The following is a 17,216-nucleotide window of genomic DNA, read 5'->3' as shown; positions in this document are numbered from 1 at the left end:
TGTCATTTTCAATTCTGCCCTGCATTTGTTGCATGCAGCACTGTTTCCCTTCTGCTGTAGTTCATCTTCTGCCAACAAACATTATTTGTCTCGCTGTCCATTGTGGCGTAATTACGTAACGTACACAATTTACAATGTTAATTATGTACATTATGTAAGTGATGGAGTCATGATGTTATGCCACCCTGTTCATTTCAGTGCAAAGGAAACACAATACAAATGTGGGGGATGTAATCAATTGCATGTTGTTTGCTGGCTGAAAGCAAGAACAACAGTTAATTTCGATTGTATTCGCTGGATTGATTTCTGTTCCAGACACGGGACAAATATGCGAAGATTGACAATTTCCATTCCCATATCTGTTTCCGCTGGAATTGGTTGACATCCCTAGGCCAGGCCTACCCACCACTTTCCCAGGGTGGGCCATCATTTATATGAGTGCCCCTCCCAGGGGGAAATGAAAAGGTGCATCTACTGACTGATATAAGAAAGTCAACGTTTCTCTCCTATTCACCTCCCTCTCTGTTTTCTCTCTTCTTCTTCTTGTGACATTCTTCCTGGCTGGGGCTGATGGGAGTTGTAGTCCAAAATATCTGGAGAGCACCAGGTTGCAAAACCTGCCTTAAGGCGTTCTGGAGCTTACTCTGGTAGGAGCAATTTTGGGTCATCAAGATGGAGATTTGGCACCTTTCTGTGTTCACTGTGTTTGTCTGCGTGTGTGTTTATGCAACATTTATTCCAGGAAGTTACGAACAATTCAGAAATAACACTGGTTTACTCGTCTTTTTTTAGGAACACTTTTTGTTTTTGGTCAATCACAACTTTCCTGTCCTTTTTCAAAACTTTGTGCTATTGCATTGTAATTGTATATATTTTTTCATTATGTAACACTAAGGCCCACTGCCATGGCAAACAATGTGCCAATTATTTGTTAAAGTAAACATCTGGGAGGTATGCCCTTGTGAACATATGTTTTCAATAAGGATAAAAAGAGAGATGTGCCTTTACCTTCCAGTCTGGAAACTACAGCTGTTCCTCCCTCTGAGCTGCAAAATCAGATCCAGCTTTGCCAAGCTTTCCACAGCGGGATTTTGCCTCCACCCTGCCCCCAAGAAACCTACCGCTGTCAAGAGCCTACCCAAGAAGTCAAAGCAAATATAACTATTGGCTTCAATGCACTGACATATGCATCAAATAAATATTGTTGAAAGAAAATAGTTGTTTCTATACCTGTTTTGAGAACTGGGAAGAATAGCCCCATTGGTGCCAAATTTGGGTGCTTTTCTCCCAGTTGGGTTGGGCAGGTGTCCTGCTTTACAGAGGACAGCCCTCTATTTCCCCAAGATGGTGTTGGACAATGGGAGCTCTAGTCCAGCAACATCTGTGGACCCAAGGTTAGGAAAGGCTGCTCTTTCTGAAGGAGTTATTTGTTTGCAAAGCTGCATGGTCCAAGTCCAGTTTAAATATAAAGAAACATAAGAAGGGGGAGAAGAAAGGGCCTTGATGTTGTCAGTCTCCAGTTATCACCTGGGCAGCAGGCTGAGCAGGCAAGTGCAGAGATCCCCCTAGACACAGCCCTCCCCACTGTGGCAAGATGCATTGCATTTCTATTTAAATTGTAATAATTATTTTAAATGTGATAGATTAGCATATGCAAATTTTATACAAATATATACATCATTATACACTATGGCGAGATGCATTGCACTTCTATTTAAATTGTGAATGTTGTTTCTAAACTGGATGGATTAGCATATACAAATTTCTTTTCCACCTACACTTTACTCTCAGTGCAATAGCCAACCAAGGCTTCTTCAGGAGGAAGGGCAGGATAATAATAATAATAATAATAATAATAATAATAATAATAATAATAATAATAATAATAATAATAGTGGCAGCTAGTAGGTCTATGTCAGTGGGGCAGTGGAATCCACTTCAGGCTTTCAGCATCTTGGACAGCTCCTTGAAAGTTCAAACTAAAAGTTGAAGTGGATTGCACTGACATGGGGCCACCAGCTGCCACTGCTGCTGCTGCTAACAATAACAACAACAACAATAAAAAGCACCTTCAGAGGAAGGACCTTTGTCAGGGCTTCAGCAAAGAAGGAAAAGGTTAACCCCTCACTGATGGAACCCTGATAATTCTCTCTCTCTCTCACACACACACACACATTGTCCTTTGCATCTGAAATATCATGCAGGTGCATTTGAAAGACACGTGGAAGGTCCTGTCTAGTTTGGACCTTAGGGGATTGCACTGTGAGAGACAAGGAGAAGCGTGCCTCCAGGCACTTCCTCAAGGCATGTGTGTCTCAGAGTTCCTTAGTTCTTGCAGACACTTCCTATGCAAAGGCAAGAGGTGCCAAGAGGATGTGGCAGTTGACTGGCAGCAGGAGAAATGGACCGCCTTGTGTAAAATAGCACACAGGGTCAACATCAGCATGACACACAGGAATTATCAGCATGAACTGAGGGAAATGTTATCGTTTGCTATTGTCTGCAGATCCAGCCACCTTTGAAGGCACAGTGCTAGGATGTGAGAGGAAGGATGAAAAGTTGGCAACTCTTGGCTGACTACTGGAACAATGCTGCCAAAGCTTCATGACAGCCACAGCCACAGTAATCGTGACCCAGTTTCCTTGTTCTGGTTTGCCAACGTATCTGTGGATTGAGTAGATCTGGGTTTTTTTTTCCTTTTAATCATTTCCTCTGCAACTGAATTTGCATTAATGACAGTGGAAAGAGCTGTCCCCGGGTTTAGGTGCAACTGCGATTTGCCAACCCCAGTTAAGAGGGAGGCCAGTATTATGTTGGCTCTGGGCCAAGGAGACCTTATGTGGCTCTGCTGCAGCTGAAATTACTACAGGAATATGGGAAGTTGCCTTATGCTGAGTCAAGACATCAGTAGTGTAGTGGCAAATTCAGAAGTGCAGGGTCCCTTCATGTTAGTCATAGCCATGCCCCCCTCTTTTATATATTTACTTATTTATTTATTATTTAATTTGTATCCTGCCCTTCCACCCAGCAGGAGCCTAGGGCAGCAAACAAAGCGCTAAAAACACTTCATCATAAAAACAGATCTTAAAATACATTAAAACAAAACAGCGTTAAAAACATTTTTAAAAAAACTTTGCTGTCGGGTTGAGAAGGAGATTCTTGTTAATGCCTTCTCCCACAACAACAGACATTCCCTAGGAGCCAATCAACATGAAAGGGGAGGCTGTGTGTTAGCTACTGAGAAGAGTCTTCTCAATGGCTGACTTGCCTCCTTTCTCTCTGATGGGCTCTAATCAGCAGGAAAGATCAAGGACTTTTCGCAGTGGCTGACATTCTACCCTTTCATGCTGATTGGCTTGTAGGATGCTGGAGACATAGACACCCTGCTGGGACTCTGCTCCCAAAAATGTAATGGGTCTAAGACCTCCTGAGATCCTAGATGACTACACCCCTTAAGGCCATTGGCCTATCTAGCTCAGTATTGCTCAAGAAAGCCTCAACTTCCTGTCCAGGAGGGGTCAATGGTCCCTTTGAAATATAGAAAGCTGCCTACTACCTAGTCAGACTCATAGGACCATCTAGTTCAATGCTGTTCACACTGACTGGCAGCGGCACTGTGGGATTTCATGCAGAGGATATTCCCAGCTGTACCTGGATATGCTGGGGATTGAACTTGGGACCTTCTGGATGAAGAGCACCTGTTTTACCACTGAGCTATAACCCTTCCCGAAATATTTAAGCTGCCTGATGCTGAGTCTGACCTTTGGTGCATGCATCTGGTTCAGTTTTGTCTACAATGACTGACAGAAGCTCCCCAGGGTTCAGGCAGCCCTACCTGGAGATTCGCTCATTTAAAAAGGGGGAAAGGGTGTGACGATGTATCGAGAACAAGTAATTTCCACCTTATTTGGAATATTCTTTTCTATCTTACTTGGATTTTTTAAAATTAATTTTCTGGAATGCTTATTGTAATCAAAATGTACCTATGAAAATTCAGCCAGGAGAATATTACATAAGGACATAAGAAGAGCCTGCTGGATCAGGCCAGTGGCTTATCTAGTCTGGCATCCTGCTCAATCAGTGGCCAACCAGAAGCCCGTGGGAAGCCCACAAGCAGGACCTGAACACAAGAGCACTCTCCCTTCCTGCAGTTTCCAGCAACTGGTATTCAGAAGCATACTGCCTTCAACTATGGAGGAAGAACATAGCCATAGTGGCTAGTAGCCATTGATAGCCTGATCCTCCATGAATTGGTCTAATCCTCTTTTAAAGCCATCCAAGTTGGTGGCCATCACTGCCTCTTGTGGGAATGAATTCCATAGTTTAACTATGCACTGTGTGAAGAAGTGATTTGTTTTGCCTGTCCTGAATCTTCCAACATTCAGCTTTCTGTTCTCTGCTTTCTGTTTCCTAGCCAGTTCCTGATCCACAAGAGGACCTCTCATCTTATTCCATGACTGCTAACTTACTCAGGACTCTTTGGTGAGGTACCTTGTTAAATGCTTTTTGGAAGTCCAAGTATACTATGTCCACTGGATCACGTCTATCTATATGCTTGTTGCCACTCTCAAAGAACTCTAACTAATAGGTTAATGAGACAGGGACTTACCCTTGCAAAAGCCATGCTGGTTCAGCAAGGCTTGTTCTTCTATAGGCTTGGTTATTTCATCTTTAACAACACTTTCCACCAGCTTTCTCAGGACATGTGTTAAGCTAACTGGCCTATAATTTCCAGGATCCCCCGTCAATCCCTTTTTAAAGATTGGTGTTACATTGGCCACTTTCCAGTCCTCAGGTATGGAGGCAGATCTGAGGGACAAGTTACATATTTTTGTTAGAAGATACACAATCTTATATTTGGGTTCTTTGAGAACTCTTGGGTGGATGCCATCCAGACCCGACAATTTGTCAGTTTTTATGTTGTCTATTAAGCCCAGGACTTCATCTCTTATCACTACTATTTGCCTCAGTTCCTCAGACTCCCTTCCTGAAAAAGTTAGTTCAGGCACAGGGATCTGCACTATATCCTCCACTTTGAAGACAGATGCAAAGAATTCATTTAGCTTCTCTGCAGTCTCCTTATCGTGCTTCAGCACACCTTTGACTCCCTTGTCATCCAAAGGTCCAATCACCTCCCTAGACATCTGCTTTGAATGTATTTAAAGAATTTGCCGCTGTTGGTTTTTATGTTTTTAGCAATATGCTCCTCAAATTCTTTTTTAGCATCCCTTATTGTCTGTTTGCATTTCTTTTGCCAAAGTTTATGTTCTTTTTTATCCTCCTCATTCAGACAAGGCTTCCATTTTTTGGAGAAAGCCTTCTCGCCTCTAATAGCTTCTATGACTCTGCTTGTTAACCAAGCTGGCATCCTCTTGGGCCTGGTGGTACCTTTCTTGATCTGTGGGATATACGCCAGTTGAGCTTCTAATATTGTGTTTTTAAATAACTCCAGCATTTTGGCTTGACTTCTCCTTTCAGCTTCCTTTAACCAATCCCCTCATTTTGGGGAAGTTTCCTCTTTTGAAGTCAAATGTGACCATATTGGATTTTCTTGGCAATTGCCCATTTACATGTATGTTTAATTTTACTGCACTATGGTCACTGCACAAGATCCTCCGTGGCGCAGAGTGGTAAGCGGCGGTAATGCAGCCAAAGCTCTGCTCACGGCCGGAGTTCGATTCCAACGGAAGGAGGAAGTCAAATCTCCGGTAAAAGGGGTCGAGGTCCACTCAGCCTTCCATCCATCCATGGTCGGTAAAATGAGTACCCGGCATACGCTGGGGGGGGGGTAAAGAAAGACCAGGGAAGGAACTGGCAATCCCACCCCATATATACGGTCTGCCTAGTAAATGTCGCAAGACAGCACCCTAAGAGCCGGAAATGACTCGCACTACAAGTATGGGGACACCTTTAACTTTTTATGGTCACTGCTCCCAATCACTTCAACAACACATCTCACACCAAGTCCTGGGTGCCACTTAAGTTGAGGACCACCACCTCTCTGTTCTGTTCCATGACCAACTGTCTAGGGCACAGTCATTTAGGGTATCTAAGAATTTTAGCCTTTTGTTGTGACACACATGTAGCCAGTCTCCGTCAGGGTTGTTGACTTCACCCATCATTACCGACAGTAGTAGTAGTCTTTATTACGGTCACAAGACCAACCTTAGATAAACACATTTTAATTACATAAAAGAGGATATAAATAAGTAAATTTAAAATTACAGACATCATAATATGAATCCTATGATCAAACAGCATAAATCTTAAATGTTAAAAACTATATAGGTGTCAATTATATGAGTCGGTTAGAAACAAATTAATCTGATAATTAAAATTAATAGTGAAGTTTTACTTCACTTCAAAAGTCAGATAGAGTTTAAAAGAAATCAGTTCAGTTATTTTTCTTAAAATTTATAACTATCAGACTAAACTTAGCGACTGCTAAAGTTATCTCTGGGTAGTGGTCTGATAATAAATAGTCCATCCAAAAGGATTCCGTTTGATGGATATATGGGTCCAAAATTGTGAGAATTAAATGAGATCTATAAGAATGATAATATCGGCATCGTAATAAGACGTGAGCATTGGTCTCTATTTCCCCCAATCCACATTGACATATACGATCTTTATATGGAACTTTATTGTATCTTCCTTCAAGTACCGCTGAGGGTAGAACATTTAGCCTCATCTTAGTGAATGCCTTGCGATATTTAGGAATGATTAGATTAGATATGTACGGCAATGGTCTTAAAAAGCTTAAGTTACAGCGATGATTTTTTATAAGCATTTGTTGGTGTTGCACATCAATATCTCTTAGACGTTGATTAATATTGCACCGGGCAGCATCAAAACCCATGGCTAAAAGTGACCCATCACTACAACATTTCTGAGTTCAGATGCTTTCTTAATTTCATTTTTCATTTCAAGATCTCCCTCAGCATTTTGATCAGACGGTTGACACAACAGTACTAAATTACTTTTGGTGCCTGGTGTCACCAAACAGCAAAAGAGCACTTTTGACCAAAACACCAGAGGGGCACTTTTAAAAATATGTATTTGTCTTATTAACTGGTGATATAACTGCCTTTGAAATAAATATTTAAAGTTGGCTTTTATTGTTTGATACATTAACATTCTCATATTCATGTATTATCTATCCTTAACTCTTTTTTTCTGAGCCTGGTATCACCACCCACAATACTTCTGTGGAGGCATCCGCTTCTTCTGTGATTTCTAGCTTGCTGGATTTAACACCCTCTTTCACATATAGAGTGACACCACCTCCAATATGTCCTTCTCTGTCATATGCCTTGTTTTGAATGCATGCAATATATTTTGGCATATCTTCTGGAAAATCTATTTTACCATGACACATATAGCTTTCAATATATATGATATGTTTACATTCATAGTCCAGTAAAAACAAACATTTGATAGTTTTAAAAGGTGCTTCATTGCCTGAATGTTTTGATATGATGGCAGGTGTCCAGTATGTATCCTCAAGAGCTATTAGCTATTATAGGTTATACTATACTGTACTAAATAACTATACTACATAACCATTGCTCATCAGGTTTAAAATATTAGAATACCAAAAAAATCCAACCATTCACCCCATAATAAACAAACCGCTCTAAAGAAAGTCACTGAAGCCTTCGTTTGCTTGCTGACTCATTCAACACGCTCAGTCTTGCTTAGAGTGAACTCCAGATAAGCACTGATATATATTTGGTAGGGTTGCCAACTGACCAGAAAAAATAGTTCTAAGCCTGTAACAGGAGCTTGATCTGTAATATTCTATAGCAGCCTTCCCTAACATTGCACCCTCCTGATTTTTTTTTAATTGTAACTCCCATCAGCCCCAGCCAGCATGACCAATAGTCAGGGATGATGAAAGTTGTAGTCCAAAAGATTTGGAGGGCACTGAGTTGGTTGTTTTATGACATGGGCATAAGCATGATCACCTCCTATTGTCTGCCAATCCAGCTGTTGACAAAGGCAGAGGAGTAGGAGGTGGTGCAAAAGTTGGCAACCCTACCATCTATGGACACTCCAGAGTTCCAATTTGATTTGATCTCCACCATTCCTCCACCTGGTTCAATGCTTGTATCTTAAAACATTTATATTTGGAATGCCTCATACTTAGGGAGTGCCAGCTTTTAAAACTGGCCCTGCCCTTTGCTTTTAACAGCAGATACAGAAATTTAGGAGGTTAAGCTTTTCCTGGCATGGAAATAAATGGTGTTGGGGAACTTCAACCTGTTATTTTCTGTATCTCATGCTTTTGTTAAAGACATAGGAGCAGAGCCAGTAAAACACTGGCAACCTTCCTTATAGCTTGATCTTAAGTGCACAATTGCAGCCTAACAGCCAGGGTTAACAGGTCCAGCGTCCCCTAGGGTAGCCCAACACAAAAGAGGACAGGGCTCCTGCACCTTTAATAGTCACGTGGAAGCAGGAACTGGGCTCCTGCACCTTTAATAGTTGCATACCTGAAGGCATTTCAGTAGGTGTGACTTGCATGAGAAGCTAGACCTGCTGAAATCCCCTCTTCTGCTCAGCTACGAAAGGTGCACCAGCCCTTCCTTCTTTTGCATTAGGCCACCCATCATTACCTTGCTTCCCAAATCTCACCAGGGTGGCGGTGGTGGTGGTCAGAAAGAGTTGCTTCTTCAATTGGATACATGCATCACATTTTCTACTCTCACAAAAACCTGCCCAAAGCAGACAGGCTTGTTTATAACTGTGTTTTCTCTTCTGCATTCCAGGCAGTATTTAAATGGGAGTTAACGGGTGAAAGAATGCATTGCAGGTGAGTCTAATCTGCAGGACTGAAACGTCTTAGTTGCTGGGGCACTGGAGACTCGTCTGTGTTGAAAACCATGTCAGTGTGACTACTACTCACATTCCAGGGTTAGTGAATCATAAAGGCGCACTGGACAACCAGTATTAATGAGAGACACGGGTGGGCCAAGGGACGTGGCTTAGTGGCAGAGGGTCAACATTGCATGCAGAGGGTCTCAGCCCAGGTTCAACCCTTGGCATCCCCAGGTACAGCTAGGAAAGCTTCCCTGCTTGGAACCCTGGAAAGCTTCGGCCAGTCAGTGTGGACAATACTGAACTAGATGGACCAATGGTCTGACGTAGTATAAGACACTTCCTGTGTCTTCCCAGCACATCATGCTTTTATTTCATGCACAGGTCAGAAAGATATGCAGTATCCACAATCTTCAGTACCCCTGAAAATATAGCGATGATGAATAAAATTATTATTTGTGATGATGATGATGATAATGGTTATGCACTGTTTTGAAAAAAGCTATTGATTTATCTCTGTAATTTCATCATCAATTACGATTTTTAGATGGTTTTTACTACAGGGCAGCAGGTTACAAAAAGGTATACACAAGATTTAGTTATTAATTGTGCAAATAAGATTAATTAATTTAAAGATTATATATTATTGTACCAAGACCAAGAACGACAAAATAAGTGATTGGTTATTATATTTGTATTTGTATCTCTTTTCCCCACAGGTTTTTGTTGTTGTTGTTGAGCACATGAATAAAAACTTAAAAAAAACCAAAACCAAAGTGAGCCAAGGGTAGCCTGTCTGGTGCCCTTCAGACTCCCAGCTCTCGTCATCTCTGGCCATTGGCTGTACTGGCTAATGGGAGTTGGAATCCAGCAACATCTGGGGGGGCACCGTGTTGGCTACCCCTAAAGTGAGCTGTGAACAGAGAAAATCCTGATTCAAAATCTCACCTAAGCAATGCATTCGCCAGCTGCCTTTAAGCTAGCCACCTTCTCTCAGCCTCAGTTGCCCATCTATAAGATGGGGATAATGAAACAAAAGGTAAAGGTAAAGGTGTCCCCGCACTTATAGTGCGAGTCGTTTCTGACTCTTAGGGTGACGTCTTGTGACATTTACTAGGCAGACCGTATATATGGGGTGGTTTTGCCAGTTCCTTCCCCAGCCTTTCTTTACCCCCCAGCATATGCCGGGTACTCATTTTACCGACCACGGATGGATGGAAGGCTGAGTGGACCTCGACCCCTTTTTACCGGAGATTCGACTTCCTCCTTCCATTGGAATCGGACTCCGGCCGTGAGCAGAGCTTTCGGCTGCGTTACTGCCGCTTACCACTCTGCACCACGGAGGGCAAGGTGATCTTTAAAACAAGGGTGAGGGAACCTGCTGCTCTCCAAATGTTGCTGGAGTCCAGCTCCCATCAGCCCCAGCCAATATGACCAATGGTCAGAGATGATGGGTACTGGAATCTAACATCGTCTGGAGGGTCATAGGTCCCCCACCCGCTTTAAAAAGTAGTTGCAAGTGACTGGCAATATGATTGTAAACCTGCAAAATGAGATTGTAAACCAGGCTGGAGTCTCCGGGTTTCTTTTGTTTGTTTGTTTTTAATTTTTGTGCAACACCTAGATATTTGGGGTGACTTCTAAATAAAATGATTATTTTTATTGTCTGCATATATGTGTGTGTGTAAGGATTACACTTACAAAAGGGGGATCTTCAGCGACTTGCAGGGGGGAGCTCTGGTGACCTGCAGGGGGTTGGAAGGGGGTAAATTTGGTGACCCATGGTGGGAAGTCATATGAGGGGAGCTGGAGCTTTGGTGGCCCATGTGGGGGAAGGGGGACCTTTGGTGACAGTGGGTGGGGTTGGTGAGCAAGGCAAGCAGGGGGGCAGCCCTTAGTCATCAAATATCTTTTGAAGAATACTCAGAAAGTGACAAATCCGCACAAAGCATTGTGCTTAGTCATTTGGGGCAGAGTGAGGGTGATTTGATTTGCCTGTGGGCTCACGGGGTTAAATTGAGTGCTGTTGGTGTAGCAAATTTGTCTACTTATACAAGATTCTGACTGCAAGATACTTTTCAGCTCCATGAGGCAGACTGCCATAATTTCTGTTTCTGTCTCATGGAGAACAGGTATGAGAGAGAAATGACTTGCCTGAGGCCCAGGAATAAGTTTATGTAGAAAGTGGGGTGTGCAGCCCGATCTCCCAAATTAAATTCTGTCTCTCTCTGTCCTGACCAGCTTTACTGCTCAATGGTAGAGCATCAGCTTTGCATGAAGAAGGTCCCAGGTCCAATTCTTGACAACTCCAGGGAATGTCCCGTGTCTGAAAACCTGGACAGCCACTGCCAGTCAGTGCAGACCAGTAGTGTAGTGGCAAACTGAGAAGTGCAGGGTCCCTTCATGGTAGTCACAGCCACATGCCCCCTTTGCTGCTGGGTTGAGAATGAGATCCTTGTTAATGCCTCCTCCCACAACAGACTCCCTAGGAGACAATCAGCTACTGGCTACTGAGAAGAGTCTTCTCAGTGGTTAACTCACCTCTTTTCACTCTGATTGGCTCCAATCAACAAGAAAAGACAAGGAAGCATGTTAGAAGATTCTTCTTAGTGACTAACACACTCCCCTTTCATGCTGATTGGCTCGTGGGATGCTGGAAATATAGGGAGCCAGCTGGGACCATGCTCCCAAAAAAGTAAGGGCTCTAAGACCTTCTGAGACCCTGGATGACTACACACCTGGTGCAGACTGATGGAGCAATAGTCTGACTCAGTGTAAGGCACCTTCTTATTTTCCTAAGCTCATAACAACTACCAGCCTTCTAGGAAACTAATAGCCTACACTTCAAACTTTCCTTTCTGTGCAGCTAGCATGGAAACCAAACAGCCTGGTGAAGGAGGGACAAAGCACTCTGTCCCTCCACCATCAGCCTGCTCATTCACCAATGTGGAATTCCTGATCACCTGTGGTAACCAGGGATGTTGTTAAATACAAAGCTGCACTTGATCTCCCTTCTGATGTCATGTGTCACTTTATTTACAGCGGTGAGAGTTATCTGGACTTGGCCCAATGACCTACTTGCTTTCAGCTAAAAGCTTGTTTCCCTTAGTTAAGGCCCTAAGCAAGCTAGGCAAGGGGTGCCTATAGTAGGCGAGCAGGTGAATTCAAATAGGAAATCTCTTCAGATGACTCTGAGCAAGCAAACTGAGCCATGGATGAGAGGACAAGACAGGGCAAATGGATGACTGGGTCACAATGAGCCAAGCACCAGCATCCTTTGCACAATCCTCTGCCACCCAGTGAGGCCGGTTGCCTGGTTGTAGGACGTTCTTCATGCAACACATAATTAACTTGTGGAACTCACTGTCACAAGATGCGATTATAGTAATTAGTTTTGATTAGTACTGTGCCAAAACACATCTGCCAATTTCTTGAAATTTTTCCTCCACTATGAAAGAGGCTTCCATTTTTCTGCCTCTTTTCTAGGGCAGTTTAGAATTTCATCATAAAAAGATGACTTTTCTATATAACAAATACAACAGTGATGAACAGTAGTCAGGCAACAGAAGTGTGACAGCAAAAGCGTGTGAGGGGGGCTTCTTCAACCCAAGGGTCACATTCTCTCATGGGCAACCCTCAGCGTGGCCACATGCCCGGAGTGGGTGGGGCTAAAGGTAAAAGTGTACGGAGCAACGGATGCAACTCTTACCTTTGTACACTCAGCTAAATTTATTTTATTTTATTGATTTATTCTGACAATTTATATACCACTTAAGTACAATAGTCTTTAAGCAGGGTTCAAAAAATTCAGTGCAATGAAAATAAAAATCAGTCAAAATGTTAAAATCAGAATTCGGCACACACAAAAAAGTCTTCAGGAGGTGGCAGAAGTTTAACAAGGAAGGGTCTTGCCTCACCTCAACAGAAAGGGAGTTCCACAAAATTGGGCCCACAATATTGAACATGCAGCTCCTGTTGGATATGAACTGGGCATCCAAGCTAAGGATGTGCAAGAATTCCCAATTTGGATTTGGTACAGAATTTTCCACTAATTCACTTATTCTCTATAGCTGCAGATCAGGTTTTTATGTAGCAATTTTCTGCTATATTGATAACAATAATTTTATCTCAATATTTCCTTCCATTTATCAATATTTCCTTTCAAATTATCAATATTAACGTCAATATTTTTGGGAGAGGAAAAACAGAGAGGCCAAAGCAGCAGCTAGTGGACAAAGAAGCAACTCGAATGGATACCAGCCTGTTAGGTCGATGGGATGTTTTCAAGCCAGCACTGGCCAATGGATCCCAACCCTAATCCAGGCCATGGGGCACCACAAACAATGACTTCCCCGAAGACCTCAGTGATTGGGCAGGGATGTAAGGAAGCCATGCATTTAATCTTAAATCTGTTGTAACTGATTTTAGATTGTTCTATTTTTATATGTCCTTGTTGTGTCATATTGTGTGATTTTATTGTATAGCCCAGAGAGCTATTGCTAGTCGGGCGGTATAAAAGTCTAATAAATAATAATAATAATAAAAAAATAATATGGCTCGTAAATCCCACCTATGTAAAACACACAATAAAAGAGTGGTTTCAGGGCTGGCGCCAGGCATGACCGGAGCCTTGGGCACCAGCCTGCCCCAGGTGCATGGCTACTGAGTGTTCCACCTACCTCGCTCCTCTCTTCTGCTGCTGCATGCGCTGCACCATCAACCAAGATGGCGGCGGAGGCTTCTTTAAGGGGCTGATGCTCGCGCTGCCATCTTGCTTGATGGCACGCATGCGTGGTATGCTGCGAGCGCACATGCCTGCCATCAACCAAGATGGCATTAGGGGCATCAGTCCCTTAAAGAAGCCTCCGCCACCACCTTGGATTATGGGAGCCCTGCACATGCAGCGCATGCAGCTGCACAAGGCAGGAAAGAGGTAGGTGGAGCAAGTGAATGGGCGGGCAGCCTGGAAGCGCCCTCCCTGCAATCTGCGGCAGGGGAGTGCTACTCTCCCACCCTAATGAGGGGCCCTTGGCCAGGGCCTGACCTGGCTGCCCTTTGGCACTAGCCCTGAGTGGTTTGTACATACACAGACACCTTCATCCAGGCAGGCAAGAGGCATTATCACAGCCGACAGCCACATTCCAGCCAGGAGAAAGCACTCGTTATGCTAGGGCAAAGACAGCTGCCTGGGGAAGAGGGCAGCCTGGAGAGAGTCCTGAGGGCCAGACAGACAGACCTGAAGGGCCATATTTGGTCCCTCTGCCTCAGATTCCCCACTCTTGGCTTACAAGGAATCTCACCTGAGGATGTCATGGGTTTTTTCCTCACTGGTGAGCTGATTTGTAGAATGAAAGAAGAGTCCCTCACAAATACCCCTCTACCACCTTCAAAGCAAGGGAACTGCAACAAAAAACTTGCACCCACCCCTGAGAATTTTGCTGGAATTTTCTCTCTCCTTTGATTATTTTTGAATGCAGTTGCTGGAGAAGGTTCTCTCTCTCTCTCTCTCTCTCTCTCTCTCTCACACACACACACACACACACACACACACACAGAGGAGATATTTTGGCAGAGCACTTGTTCTGAGGGGTTAACATAAGAATTAGATAAATTTACAGAGGATAGGTCTCTTAAAAGCTGTTATCAGTGATCAATAAATGGAGCCTCCCTATGCAGAGGAAGACTACCTTTAAATACAAGATGGTACTTTCAAAGCATCTAACAAGCCACTCTTGGGAACAGGATACTGGAGGCAGGGATAATTGGCGGACCTTTGGTCTACTCCACTCGGTCTCTTTTTCTCCTTGTATATTTTCAAAGGATAGTGGGGCATTCCTCTGGAGCTCAATATTATTCCAGTGATGCCCAATACAGGTGTGGGGATCCTTTGGCCCTCTGGATGTCATTGGACGCCAACTCCCATCATCCATTCCCATCCCATTGGTCATGTTTGCTGGGGCTGATGGGAGCTGTAGTTCAGCAACATCCAGAGGGCCAAAGGTTCCCTGCATCTGTTCTAATATACTGCTGGCCAGTATAACTGATGTGGAGTCAGGCCAGTTCTACTACCTTCTAGAGCGTAGCCCCCTGCATGTGTGAGATAATAAAGGAGAGAATGCCCCTGAACATGTGCTGAGTGCCCTTCTCTCTTTGTTAATGGCGAACAAGTCTTCCTAAACCTAGGATTAAGGGTATGAGACTCAAAGCCAGGGGATATAACTGACACCAACTGCAAAAATAAATTACAGCTGTAATACAAGACATATTTGTATGATATTATCACTGATATATGCATTTTTATGCACACTTTAATCTAGCATAACTTGGCTGGAGAACTGGAATGCAAAATTTGAAAAAGTGCAAATTTCGATGGATGGATGTATCTCAGTTTGCATGTTGTCTCCAAAAAGTGTGAATTAAGTAAATTCACCCCACCCCCTGCAAGTAGAAAACTTGGGGTGAGTAGGCCCTTTCTCTGCTAGTTTTTGCATTTGCAGTGTGTGTTTTTTTAATGTAGGGAAACATTCAGATATTATGACCCCGCTACCAAGATGCGGTCTGAAGTGGTGCGCTCCACTCTGCCACCTAAGGATTCTACCACCTCTTTTTCCTGCATGGGTATGCCAGGCCCGAGCATAAGTGGGACGAAGGATGGGGAAGAAACTCTATTTGGTTTGATTTACAGCTGAATCAAACACACCCATACTTTCTGAACCAAGGTAACAATGGAAACACAGCCATCTGTCAAAATCTGCACTAAACTGAATTTTGTGATGCAATTCTCCAAACAAAGAAGGTTCACACAAATGCATCTGTTAGGGGAAAGTGTGTATAAAAATGAATACGTGAAAATAACATACAAAAATACATTATGTCAGGGGACATTGCTTGCAAAAATGTGTATATTAGTCAAAACTGCGTACAAAAATGTGTTTCATTAGGAGGAATTTGCACTAAAATGTTGAATAATTTTCATAAGGATTTTTTAAAAAATAACCTAGCTATACTTAGAAGCATCTGCTAAGCACCTTCCCAGTGCTGGTGATCAAAGACCTTTTGCTAAGGGATGGGATCCATGGCTGAGCAGCTGCTTTGCACACAGAAAGGCCCGGGTTCAATTCCTGGCATCGGCAGGGAGGGCTGGGAGAGACCCTGTCTGAAATCCTGGAGAGTAGCTGTCAGTCAGTGTCAGCAACAGTGAGCTAGATGGACCAACACAGCCTGCTTCGTATAAAGCACCTTCCTATGTTCCAATGCAACCTGCAGAGTCACTGCCAGTCAGTGTAGGCAATACTGAGCCAGGTGGACCAATGCTCTGACTTGGTATATGGTAGCCTCCTACGTTTCAATGCTGCCTGCAGCAGGACCCAAACAGCGCACCCCTTCCTAGGGCCAGCACTTTGAAACATCTCGCTGCACCATTCAAACACCAGTTCCTGCAATCACCTGTCCCACCTGCCCCACAGTACTACCTGAAGTGAGACACTTCACTTTGCTCCAGGGCTAGGCTGGCCCACTCTCTCTCTCTTGCTCTCTTTTCTAGAATTATGCATAATGATAGACTTCCTTATAATCTCACACTCTCTCCCTCCCTCTGGACTCAGAACCCCCCACGGTTAACATGTGCCTTTTGTTTCAAGCCCTCGGTCTGCTGGAACTTTGATCAATGCCCTTTTATTCCTAAGGCCTGGTCCTTCTAGAGAACATCAAAAGGCCAAGATTCTATGGCTCCGTATTCCTTTTCTTTTCTTCCCCTGCATCCCCTAAACCAGGGGATTCCAAGCCTTTTGGGCCCTTTTCGGGAGCACATTTGGAAATGGAAGAAACTATCATGGGCACCACAAAATGCCCATTTCACAGAAGAAAAAATGATCATGCTCAGAACCCTCCTCCATCCCTAAACAACCGATACCAACCCCAGAGAATGAAACACAGACAAAAAAGCAGGCCACCCCCCAAAATGCAAGGCAATTACCAAAGAAGCCCCCCCCCAAGCAGAGCCTAATAATGATGATAATAAAGAGGGAGCCTTGCCTGGCACTAAGAAGGATGTCTGAGAGTGCCATAGTGTCCACAAATGCCACTGTTGGGATCTCAGTCCTCAATGGTTCATGCCACCAGCTTCCTTTATAAGCAAAGGCAGGCCAGAGATTCTACCTGCGGCCTGCTCTTAGCCGGCAGTCCTCGGGACTCATTTAAAAAAATGCAGTAAATGGCACCTTCAAGAGCAAATAGCAGCTAGAGGTGGGTGGGTGGTTGAGCTGGCTGCAAACTGGCGCAGGGAGGAAAAGACTAAGTCCCACCTGCATGCTATTCTCTTGACCCAGATTGGGGCCCCACATGGCTGTGTTTTCCTGAAAAAGTGTCCAACATTAAGCATATTGGGACAAAAAGAA

The 17,216-nt window shown here is 43.7% G+C and overlaps 1 protein-coding gene and 1 long non-coding RNA gene across 3 annotated transcripts in view; one reads left to right on the top strand and one right to left on the bottom strand.

Moving 5' to 3' along the window:
- Nucleotides 1-17,216, bottom strand: part of GJB3 (gap junction protein beta 3) — a 29,969-nt gene that overhangs the window by 11,335 nt on the left and 1,418 nt on the right. The gene's annotated exons all lie outside the window — the stretch shown is intronic.
- On the top strand, nt 8,526-10,399 carry LOC133370757 (uncharacterized). The gene is made up of 3 exons (XR_009759197.1): nt 8,526-8,573; nt 8,772-8,815; nt 9,540-10,399. It is a non-coding gene; the product is annotated as an uncharacterized LOC133370757 (long non-coding RNA).

The sequence above is a fragment of the Rhineura floridana genome, chromosome 15 (assembly GCF_030035675.1).
Source record: "Rhineura floridana isolate rRhiFlo1 chromosome 15, rRhiFlo1.hap2, whole genome shotgun sequence".
Taxonomy (NCBI): domain Eukaryota; kingdom Metazoa; phylum Chordata; class Lepidosauria; order Squamata; family Rhineuridae; genus Rhineura; species Rhineura floridana.
Note: the sequence above shows the minus strand (reverse complement) of the source record. Positions and strands in the feature narration are given on the sequence as shown.